The sequence below is a fragment of the Lathyrus oleraceus genome, chromosome 2 (genome assembly GCF_024323335.1).
Source record: "Lathyrus oleraceus cultivar Zhongwan6 chromosome 2, CAAS_Psat_ZW6_1.0, whole genome shotgun sequence".
Taxonomy (NCBI): Eukaryota; Viridiplantae; Streptophyta; class Magnoliopsida; order Fabales; family Fabaceae; genus Lathyrus; species Lathyrus oleraceus.
The window spans coordinates 485,779,673-485,792,960 of record NC_066580.1 but is presented as its reverse complement, the minus strand read 5'-3'; positions in this window follow the sequence as shown (position 1 = coordinate 485,792,960).

Here is a 13,288-nt window from a genome sequence, read left to right as displayed (position 1 = left end):
CACATACCTTATCCAATGACCATGAAAATTGATAGGGTAGTTCTTGACATGTATAACTATCATTTAGTTTTGGTCCCATCCATTTCCCATTTACCATCACTGTTTACCAATTAATTGAAGTTGGTGCATATTTTTGAACTTCATTTGATTGTGTTTTTACATGTTTTGACATGTCTAATTAATTCCTATAGCTCCTTTTATCCAAATTGCTTGAAAATTGACATGTAGTATGTTGAATGTCCTATGTTTAGGATATAATTTTTGTGGAATTTTCCATGCTGTTTTGATATTTTTTTGGATGTGATCTTGCTGGTCGCTCATATGTGGTTCAACATTGATCACCTTGCCTTAGATTGTACATAAAATGAAATAGGTGTATAGTTTGGATATGGGACCAATTGGAGTCCCTTCTTAATTGAAATAGCTTGACTTTGATCATGAATTGGTTGCTGTTTTAGGATTTTTCCTTCTTTTGGACCCTAGGCTAGCCCTAGTGGTCTTGTCACTTACATTTGAACTTGTCTTTGGCTTTTCAGGTTAAGAAGTTAAGGCTTAAGGATATTGTTTCACATTTGGGATGTTTTGCTTGATACTTGTAAACTAATGTGGCTGTTTTGTAGGATGTTGGTTCACATTGAGCTTTGTGCTATGCACATTATTGTTTGATTATGATTGTACATTGTTGATTCTTTGTATTGTTGTTTGATTTTGAATGGGATGCTGATTCTGTGTGACTTTTCCAGGTACCCTTAGTTGCTCAGTTCTCTTAAGAACTTGCATTGCTTTGCTTATAAGCTATTAGCATTGAGGTATTTCACCTTCTTCTTCATGTAGTCTGGAGACCCGGTCCGTTATTTGGCCGGGCAAACTGTCTGAAGTCCTCCTTAAGAGGCAATGCTTGTGTATGTTGATATTTGTCCCAAGCAGGAAAAGTCCTCATTTGAGGCAATTGGTGGAAGGTAGGGATAAGCAATCTATCCCCCACTATTCTGTGAGTCTTCTCCTTGCTCCCATTACATGGTTGTAGCATTGAGATCCTAACCCAAGATCTATCGAGTCAACAATTGGGGAAAGAGTTCCATCTTTCTGAACTCCCCCACATTCTTATATTTACATGCTCTCTCGGACATGAGATAGAAGCAATGAGGCACACCCCTCATATCCTTTCATCTGCTTCACCTTAGCCCCTCAATGGCAAGGTTAAGAGCGACACTTACCTATTACAGTGGACTTTCATAGTCGAACCCTTTGATTGAGCCTCCTTGTTTGGCTATAGAGTGTGCTATCTGATTATTTGTGATTTATTACTCATTTGTATATGATTGCTTGCATGCCTTAGTGCATTTACTATCATTCATTGCTCCTTGTAGCATGTCCATTATTTCATACCTATGTGATTTGTTTGCTTGCCCATTGAGGAACCAGTTATAAGTCCCTGTAAGTTGGCATCTGTTCCCATGACATGGAAGGGGTAGAGTGTAAGACCTCTTTGGTCACTCATATCCAGTGCCTAGGGCACTTGTTTGTCGTATGTGAGGATACAATTGTAAGTCCCTGCAAGTTGGCATTTGTACTCCCATGATCGTATGTGTGGGATTGGAATAAGTCCAGACGGATTGGCTTCCAACTTCCATGTTTGTTTTGTTTTAAGGATAGTGGTGTAAATCCATTGAGTGGTATCCGGTGTCCGTTTTTGTTTTGTTTTGTGAGATTGGTATAAGACCATTGATGGCATCCGGTATCATTGTTTTATTTTAGGAGGTTGGTATAAACCCATATATTGGTATCCGACATCCGCTTTTGTTGTGAGATTGGTATAAGACCATTGATGGCATCCGGTATCGCCTTATTTTGCTTATTTGCTTTGTTGCCTCACTCCTAAGGACACACTTGAATCATCTCCTATATGATTTCAAGAGGTGAACTTCTAGGAAGTTTTACACTTCATCCATGCCCTTTTACTTCAAGCCCCCTTTTCACTTGTTGACTTTTTCAAACTTGTAAATAAGTGTTGTGCAAACATTCTCACCCCTTTTCAAATTAGAAACTTGGACCTTAAGTCCATGATTTTTCAAACTTCATTTTGTAAATACTTCTTTGAATTGACTTTAATCATACTTTGACTCCTTTTGTGAATAATCCTAATCAACTAATTTCACTCACTCAAATGTTTTGGCTTTGTCCATTCTTGTTAATCTTTTCATGCATTAGCCATAGGTTTCAATTCTCATTGTGGTTGATGTAAACCTCACCCTATCCTTAGTGAGTCGACAATAAGACTTCCGTACTGAAAACAGGGTTAACCCCTCTAGTACGTCGAAGCTATCCTCGCATGGTGGATGTTGGTCTTGGTCGAGTTTTCTCCCATTGATAATGAAGAACCTTAAGTGCTATTGTTTAAAATGAACTCACAAATGTTTTGGAAATCTTTTAGCCGAACTACGGCGTTTTGATCCTTACCTTTGATGGAAGGTACGTAGGCAACGGATTCATCCGTTCGAACACAAAAATAATTAACATGTACATTCTTTTCTCATCATCCCAATCATGTTTGCACATTACTTATGTCATAACAAATAATAACTTTGTACAACAAGTGTGAAAAGGGCTCCCTAGGAGTAACTAGGACGTAGTGGGTGCCTAACACCTTCCCATTGCGTAATTTACCCCTTACTCAGACTCTCTGATCTTTTCCATTAGTTTTCTACGTGTAAAACTTCTTAGGTTTTTGTTCGCTTTTTAACCAGTCCTTAGGATAAATAAAAGTGCGGTGGCGGCTCTATATTCATTGTATACATTGCTTATGATTTAATTGATAGATCATATAGTAACGAATACACCGCTACACTGACCACTGTCAAGGGATTTCTTCACTACAGAGCCAGAGGGATTTGTCACTTCGGATGACGGAGCCTTTCCCTGAACTTTCTCCTTGATCATCCAGCCCTCAATCCTTTCCAATCTCTCGGCCATGGCTTTCTGCCCCAAGGCAAGCCCTTGCACAACACTGAACAAATCCCTCACCATCTTCTTCAGTTCGAGGATGTCGGCGTTGGGAGGATCCATCAGTTTGGATTTGTTTGCCCTAGCAGGATATCTGAGCAAACGAGCTATGCGCACCGGTTGACACCTACAAAACAGCAAATGGGTTAATATGCATGAATGCAACGTCTATCCATATGAGGAAGATTCTGTCTTTTGATCCTGGTTTCATCGAGACAGATAATATTTCGACAATAGCATTCTGACTTCAGGATGTCTCTCAACCAGAATCTTAATCGAGAATGTACCCTGAGTATGGATAGACGTGAGTTAGATGCCGATGAATGCAAAATGTGAATGATGCTGATGCGTGAATGCAATGCACTGTGCCATCCTCAAAGTCCTCTGATCATCTGTTGCTCTGAATCACAGCCCTGATCTCTGAACCTGATCACAACCATCTGAAGGAAAATGTAACCACAAATCCGACTTAGGAGTTCCGAAATAAACGGAACTGAAAGATACATCATCATCATCATCAGACAAACTCTGAGCAGATACCCATAACCATCTCTGAATCGGCTCGGGGAATCCTGAAATAAACGGATCCCCACTGATAAATAACTCAGACAGCACTTCGGCGTCTCAGAAACAAATGGCCATAAATCCGACTTATAAATAGGACTCTGATCAACGGAACCAATAGTCACCATCAAAGTCACCATCTGAACATGCATCTGTACGAATCACCCTCCCCTCACAGGTAAATTCTAATCAGGTCATCCTAAGACGGATAATGGTCTCGACAATCGGGCAGAGATATTCAATGGGTTTGCCCTTTCGGGTGTGCCATTGTAGCTCCCTTAAGATCGTCTAAACCAAAGATCCGGGAATGATCGGTCACCGGAGTCAATAGCCCAGAAGAGATAATCCAACCTAAGCGGAATAACTCCACCCGGCAGGATTCTCTCAAATGAACCTCGTCCGGCTGTGGTGACATGTCTCCGCATCATGTCGTACAACATGTGAAGAGACATGAGACCACGCTAATCCTAGGTGTGTACTCAGGCTTGGGTATTGGGCCTCACTCAGAACACCCACCCCAAAACAGTGGAACCACCTGTACAGAGGATAGCAGAACGATAGTATGATGCATGCAAGTATTTATGCAAATATATACACAGTCAGAATAATAAATGCAATAAATAAAGCGGCACAAGCAACCTAAACTATCCTAGAACGCTAGGAGAGACTCGCTTAGGGAAGATGGACCAGCACAGGTCAACATCTGTATTCCCCAGCAGAGTCGCCAGCTGTCGCATCCGCGAAAAACAACCGGCGGGCTGAAACAAAAACAACACAGAGCCGCGACCGTGCGTTATTTATCCCAAAAGAGGGAAAGGAAACGCTCAGAGTAAACCTGGAAAGGAAATGGTCTCGCGACCAAAGAGAAAGGGTACGGGAGTCGGTTACGCAAGGGGAAGGTATTAGCACCCCTCACGTCCGTCGTACTCGACGGGATCCACGCTCTAAGAAAAGAAAAGGTTGCTAAACAAACATCACACACACACACTAAAGACAACACAGGTGGGGGAAAAGAGGAGAGGGCTCGCTAGGACATCGCATCCTATGCCTACGTATCTCGTCTGGAACGAGAATCAGAGCTGCCGTAGTTCAGCTCACGCACGCCAAACAAGACACACACAAACACAGGCAAACTTGGAACCCGAACGCCAATCGCTGGACTTACATCGGCTTCCGGACCAAACAAACACACTCAGGATACGGACAGCCAATCGCTGGGCTTACATCCATATCCTGACACACAAGAGGGAACAAGCAAACACACACAAAAAAAGAAAAAAAGTGCCCGGAGAGACCTCGCACGGTCTCCTGCCTACATACCTCGTCTGGAACGAGGATCAGGGCGATGTAGTTCCCCTGAAAGGGAAAGAAATTCTAGCCAGAAACCAAGGGGAGACACACTACCGGGGAGCTGTACTCGAGCCTAGTGTTATCATGCATCATTGCCCTATGTTATGGTTTCTACCTACTTGCACAACAACAAGCTAATCCTATCTAGGAAGAAAGCAAGCATGCAAGCATCAACAAAATAAAACAAACATTTCACATAGCACACACTATATCCAGTCAAGTGAGGCTCAAACAAGGGTGGACTGCCGAGGCAAGTCATCTCTACAAGGGTAGAGTTAGCTCTTAACCTTGCCATTGAGGGGCTAAGGTGAAGCTGATGAAAGGTGAGTGAAGATCAGACTTCACAGCTCTTATCCCTGATCAGGGAGAGCTTCAGACAAAGGAGCGTGGGTCCAGAATGGAGGGACCCTTCTACGCTCAAAGACTCTGACTCGACTGTGCAACAACACAAGATCTTGGGTTAATGTCCCAATGCATCTACACAATGGTGTGAGCAGAGGGACGACTCAACAGAATAACGGGGGATAGATTGCATATCCCTTTGATCCGCCAATTGCCTCATAGAGGTCTTTACCTGCTTGGCACAAAAGTAAACAATCACAAACATCGCCTCTTAAGGAGGACTTCAGACAGTTGCCTGGCCAAGTAACAGGCCAGGTCTTCCAGACTACATGGAGACAAGAGAGTCTACCTCAACTGGTTTATAAAACCAAGCAGCAGCAAGCAAGTTCTTAAAGAACTGTAAGCGACTAAATGTACCTGAAATCAATCAAGTATCATCAGTACTCAGACAAACCAACAGTAAACAGCAAATGTTAATCTGTACAGTCAAACACAAATTAATGCACACAAGTGCAAGCCATGAGCTCAAGCTCAAGCATCAAATCCTACAACACAAAATCAATGTTAGTTGACAACATCAAACAAACTCAATTTACAACTTGCATTGTTCTCCTTATGCCTTTTGCATTTCAACCTGAAAATCCAAACCAAATGTGAGAAACTAGACCACTAGGCCAAGCCTAGGGTCCAAAGGAGATAAAAAATCCTAAACAGCAAGTGAAAATTATCCAAAATCACATTCAAACAAATTAGAAGCAAATGCAATTGGTCCCCTGCTTATATCAATCACCATTATCATTTCATGCACAATTTAGTATCAAACATGCAATTTGCAACTTCAAATGACCAAACAGAACTATCTCAATCAAAAGCATACCAAAACAATTCAATTAATTCCACAAAAATTCACACCTAAACAGGACACATTCAATGTATAGCATGTCAAATTTCAGCTCAATTGGACAAAAGGAAGTAGGTCAATGAAAATCAAGAAGTCCAGACACATTTATACAAGCCAAAACAAGGCATCCAAACAAGCATTAACTTCCATAAATCATAAAACAGTGACAACAATTAAGAAATGAGTGGGATCAAAACCATGATGTCCTATAATGTGTCTAGAATGCACATGTCAAATTTCATCTTCATCCAATACAATATGAGCATTTCACAAACAAAATACAATCATGTGTCACACAAGGTTACCAAACAAGCACACAGAGAAGAAAATTATCAATCAACTAGAAAATGACATCAAAAATTCCAGCAAAAATCACATGTTATCTTGACATATCAATGATCATTCATGCAAAAAATTGGCTCAATCAAACATCCCTAGGCATTTTTAATAAAATCAGGAAGTTGACCTAGCTTGGTGTGACACAAATTGTCACACCTCTAATCAAAAATTCATATCTAATCAACCAAGTATCCAAAAATCACAAACTCTACATGAAAATCACCATCAACATGTTCAGAACAAGCACAAAAAATTTCATTCATTTATTTGAAGGCATCATCATTTCATGAGAGATTTGGCAAAACATGTACAAAATGAACACATTAAATCAATCCCTAAGCCAATTAATTTTCTACACGTGCAAAAAATCCACAAAAATCATGATTAAATTCTTCACATCATCAGGAGTATCATGGAAAAAATCTCACCAAAATTGGATAAGTTTTGAGTCATCTATGAATTTTACAAGATCATGTAATCAAATGAAACAAAATAAGAAAAAGAAAATGAAATAATAAATAATAAAATGTAGCAGTGGCAATTTTGTAATATTAAAGTCCAGGCGCAAAACGACGCCGTTTCAAACAGATTGCATGGCGCGCTCTGAGTGGCTCATACTGGCGGTAAACATACTTTTGAAAAGAAAATTGCCACAAGCGGATCAAACACGAGTTTGGAAGTGTTCTTCAACATGAACAATGCCAGAATTTCCAGAAAATCAAGAACATCGAACCTCAACCAAAATCAACAAGCATATAGTCATTAGAACCGTCCTTCAACAAGGAACATAGATATGTAACTATTTTGCCTTAATTCCTAACACAGCAACGGGATCGAGCAATTTAAGTTATGAACACAAAACTTCAAAACACGATAACTCTCACCACACTCAACCAATTCAAAAATTATGCATATCATGTTCATCTACATTGAATGATCTTTAAAACACACATAACAATTCATGCAATGGTAAGATTCGAAAAAACACCTTATGTTAATGGCAGCGATGAATCTTGATGTTTCACGATGCCAAAGCCAAAAACAGATGGAGATTAAGGTTGAGGAAGATGAATGGAATAGCTAGTTTAGCTCCAGCACGATCCAGATGCAAGAATTATCAAATCACCATTGATGAGCAAGGTATGAACAGTCCTTGATCTTGAAGGTTCATCCACGGATTTGTCAAAACAGATGTAGATCAAGGCTTATGGAAGATGAATCAAGAAGAATTATGCAATTTGATGAAGATTTGGTGAAGAAATCTTGAAAAATGCTTGATGAAGATTTTGGAGAATTTGCAATTTTGGAGGGAAAGTTTGTTATGATTCTTGGAGAATGTGATTGTGATTATGATTCTGTTATGATTAGAAACTTATACTCACTCCTTAATCCCTTTCCTAATCCAAATTAGCAAAATTGGATTGGATTAGTGTAATGCCACTTTAAGTGCAAGGGCAAAAATGACCTTTCCAAATTAGGCACTAAGACAGCAAATGACAGCTCAAACATGTCATATTTGGCATTTGGAGTGTGTTGGAATTGGTCTTGTGTGAAAAATCCAAGTAATGCTCAAATTCACTATCTCACACCAAAAATGCTAAATAGTCCACTTGAAATTTGACTTTTTGCCTTGACCATTTTTGATGAATTTTGATTATGCAACATGAAAGTACATGTGAAATGGAGTTTGCTCATAAAAAGATCATCCATTTTGGACATTCCATGTGAAAGTTATGCCACTTTGATTATAGGTCTTTTTGGAAAATGAATGGACCATAACTTGCCAACCATACATGGGAATTTCAAGTTCTTGGACTTTTTGGAAAGGTGAGACCAAGATCTACAACTTTCATGTTGAACAAATTTTCATTTGAAGCTTTTTTGGACATGTAATTTTGTGGTGAAAAACTTTCCATTTTTGGAAACTTCCATTACAAGTCACTTTCTATTTTTGGCAATTTTCTGTCTGACTTTATTTTCTTCATTCTTGAGCTTTGGAATGTCAAATAACACTTGTTCCAACATGAATGAAGTGTATCCAACTCACTTCCACCTCCAAATCCATAAAATCAAGCACAGTTGACCACAGTTGACTTTTCCAGCTGATAAATGAATTTGGCAATGCATTGATCAAGTTGAGCCCCAATTCTCTGATGAAATGGCTCAAGGATGAAACCTTAGCCTCCATAAGCTCAATATAATCATGTGATGATCCCCATATCCATTATAGACCCCATCTCCTTGCCATGCCCTGATTGGCCCAATGCAACTGATTAGGGTTGACCAGTGGTCAAAACCCTAATCTCAAGGTACCTGATCAATCTTCTTGCATCTTCTGGATGACGTCAAGACCATGATGATGATGATGTATCATTTCCACCAAGATAAAGACCAATCTCCTTGAGAAATCATGAAACCCTAATTTGAATCACCATCCTCAGATGATTAATGATCAGTCCATTCAATCAATGAAACCCTAGCTTGCATCATGACCTCTTTATCTCCTGATCAAGACTTATGAGGATGACTTGCACAATGTAACCACATGATATGCAATTATGCAATGCCTAATGCCCTAAGAATGCAATGCAATATGTTAAGCTAATCCCAAGAGAGGAGGGCAAATCTTGAGGTGTTACACCATGCATCAAAGGTTTTGCTTTATGTAAACCTATTATACAAATTGATGGTACATGGTTGTACGGTAAATATAAAGGAATGCTACTGATGGCAATGTCACGAGATGGTAACAAAAACATTTTTCCATTCATCTTTGTCCTAGTTGAAGGAGAGACTGCCGAGTGATGGAGTTTTTTCCTAAAAAATATTTGATTGCACGTTGCTCCTCAACCTAACTTATGTTTGATCTCTGACTGACACCCTTCAATAGTGAGTGCCTACAAAAACATTGAGAATGTCTGGCAGGATCCTTCATCGATGCATGTCTACTTCATTAGACATATCGCTCAAAACTTTATGCGAGAGATCAAAGATACATTGTGGAAGAAGGTTGTCAATGCAGGTTATGCATTAACAGAACCTTTTTTCAAACACTACCGTGAAGATATCAGATTGTATAACGTAGATGGAATATGATAGATCAATAGTATTCCATTGGAGAAGTGGACTAGCTCATACTAAAATGGTCAATGTTGGGTCCATATGACAACAAACCTTGTGGAATCAATGGACTTTGTCTTCAAAGGCATCTGAAACCTACCTATAACCACTTTAGTGCAAGCAACATATTTCAGGCTAGGGTGTTGTTTAAGACCAGACGTTCCCAATGGAGTTCAGTGTTACAATCTGGGCAGTTGTTCAGTGATGCTTCAATGAAATTCATTAGACACAAAGCTACCAAAGCTAACACACATGTGGTCACAGTGTTTGACCGTACTAAAGGTTAGTACAATATTGCTGAGTCCATGGATCACAATGAAGGCATGCCAATGGGACAATACAGAGTGGAACTAGATAGAGGTTGGTGCGACTGTGGAAAGTTCCAAGTCTTTCGTATGCCCTGATTCCATGTCATTGCGGCATGTTCAAAGGTTCTAAGGGATCCATCCTACTTACTATCTGACGTTTACAAAGTCATAAGCTTATCAAATGTTTACAAAATTATCTTTTCAGTTGTTGCAAAAGAGGATTACTGGCCTGAATATAAAGGGGACATTCTCTGGCACAATGAAGTAATGCGAAGAAAGAAAAGGGTTGTCCAAACAGCACCCGTATTCGAACCGAAATGGATACGGCGAACAAAATGGTTTGATCATGTAGTTCATGTCGCTAGCCCGGTCACAATCGTATTAATTGTCTCAATGTTGGAACAAACATAATAAGATAATTTTACATGTACCTCTTTTGCTTTATATTAAAAACAATATTTATTTCATATGATAACTTCGGGAGAAAATACCATCACAAACAAATACAACACATTCAACACACAAGCAACACAAGAGACTACAACAAATAAAATACCATTACTATAACTAAGCAATTACAACCATCAAAACAATTTTGAACATATTATACATCATCCAGTGAACGTCTCTGTCAGTCTTAATATCCATTCATACACACACTTCTCCATTTTGGTTGAACATGAACTCAAGCCATTGAATTCTTCTAATCCTCTCACCATCTGTAATTTCTTCATCTAACCAACGGTTCAACATCCGATTAAGATATTCAAATGATTCTATATTCCAAAGTCGAATCTTTATCAGAGGTTGCACTGCTGAAAAGATTAAATCGATATTTCTCTTGTGAATGTATTCAGACATGATTAAAGAATAAAAAGTTGAAGGAGACTGAAGTAGAATGAAAGAAAATGAGGTTGGAGGGTAAGAAGTTGTCTGCAAAAATATGGGAGATGCGCATGTTATTTATAGATGAACCATGAAATGCATGCGTCAATGCCTTAGGCGCCACACACATATGTATGCGCCAGATACATGGGCGCACACACTAAATCACACATGCATGTGTCAAGAAGCATGACTTCTAAGTGCAATGGCATTGGGAGCATGCGCCAGCTCCAATGGCGCCTCCTTTGAATATTAATTGATGTGTTAGTTCAACTGACGCATCAGTTAAAAAAAGTGGTTATTTTAGTATTTTTTTAAAATTTTGGTTATTTTAGTATTTTAATTGAAAATGTTGTTTATTTTAAAAAAATCTATTATCATTTTTACTACTATTATTATTAGTGATTATTATTAAAAGTTATTAGTAATTATTATTAGTATTACTATTATTATTAGTATTATTACTATATTATTATTATTATAATATTTTTTTAAATTGATAAATCAACCTGTAAAACTTTTTACACTGACGGTGCATAGTAATTAATCTCTTATTATTATTATTATTATTATTATTAACTTGTTATTGTTATTATTATTAATATTAACTACTATGACTAATCATTTATTAATTTTCATTGACATTTATTTATTACAATTATTACTATTATTATTTTTACTAACTATTATCATTATTATTAATTATTACTGTTGATAATTATTGTTGTTAATTTTTGTTATTGAATATTATTGTTACTACTAGTTGTTATTATTATTGTTAATTTTCATTATTAATTATTATTTATTATTATTATTCTATTATTATCATTATATATTTATTTTTGTTATTATTGAGTATTGATAATAATTATTGTTATTAGTATTTATTTTTATTATTTATTATAATAATAATAATAATAATTATCATTTATTTATTATTATGGTTATATTTATTTATTAATTAATTGATTATTTTTAATTGTTAAAAAGAAAAAAATCGATTTATTTGTCTCATCTATTTTTCACAGATGCATTACAATTTCGGAGTTACAAATTCAATTTAACTTTATAAATCGCTTAAAACCCATAAAATTTTATTGATCGACCTCAAATAGGGCGATTCCTGCATGAATCATTTTACGATTACTTAACATAGCGTTAAATTCTTTAGTTTAATTGTTATTTGTTTTCATTAAAAAAATATCGTTTAAATAATAAATTTTTCACAAATGCATTGCAGTTTCGGAGTTAAAAATTCAGTTTAACTTCAGAAATTGCTTAGAACCCATATGATTTGTTGGCTGACCTCAAATAGGGTGATTCCTACATGAATCAATTTACGACTTCTTAACATAGTGCTAAATTCTTTAGTTTAGTTGTCGTTTGTTTTCATTTAAAAAATATCGCTTAAATAATCAAATTTTCACAAATGCGTTGCAGTTTCGAAGTTAAAAATTCAATTTAACTTCAGCATCAACTTAAATGCATAAAATTTTGTTGATCGACCTCTAATATGGCGTTCCCTATATGAATCGTGTTACGATTACTTAACACAGCGCTAAATTTTGTAGTTTAAATTTCTGATTTTATTTCGGGTCTCTTGCCTTTCTCTTGGGCATTCTTACAACGAGATTTTTGCTATTTACAGTTATTTATTGAGCTTGTATTTATTAATTACTGTACTATATCCCTCATTTGTCAAATTGTACCCCTCATTCCCATAATTTATAATAAGTTTACAACTTTCCTTTATTGCTATTGTATTAATTGATTGTTAACTCAAGATTAAAATCAACACTTTTAGAAAAGAACAAAAACAAATACTCAATCCAACATCGAGCATTTTTCCCAAACCAGAATCATTTCCACTATCAACTTCTCCACCATTTTCAAAACTTTTAAATCATTCAATCATGTTTCAATTCAACGCAAATAAAAACTTCGATCAAACATCGAGTGTCCTTTGCCTAATCAAATTCAAAGTACATAATCATATTTAAACACCATTTTCGAAAAGGGTGAAAAGAGAAATGGTCTAGAGCCTTCTATTCCTTTTATCGATTGTTTGGATACGAGTAGTCTTACTCGGCCATTTGAGCATTTTTCATCTATTAAAAAACTTCCAATTTGATTCACTTCAAATCGCTTTCATAATCAAACCTTAAGTCAAACTCATTTTCGTAATAAACTTGGACGAAAAAAGAGGTGGTCTAGAGCCTTCTATTCCCTTCCCCGAGTACTTGGATACGAGTAGTCTTACTTGGTTATATTCTTGATATTGTTAGCAGCCTCCATGGCGCCGTTCGTCTTTGGCCGGTACGGAGAAGAGTTATGGTGTTTTATTTTGAACTGCATGCCGAGTTCAGTTTAGTACCATTATCAGTGATAACTCTTTCAGGGAACAACAGGTTTCTCAAATAGGTATTTGATAGAATCCATCTTAGAAGTCAATAAAGTGGTATGATTCAACATATAC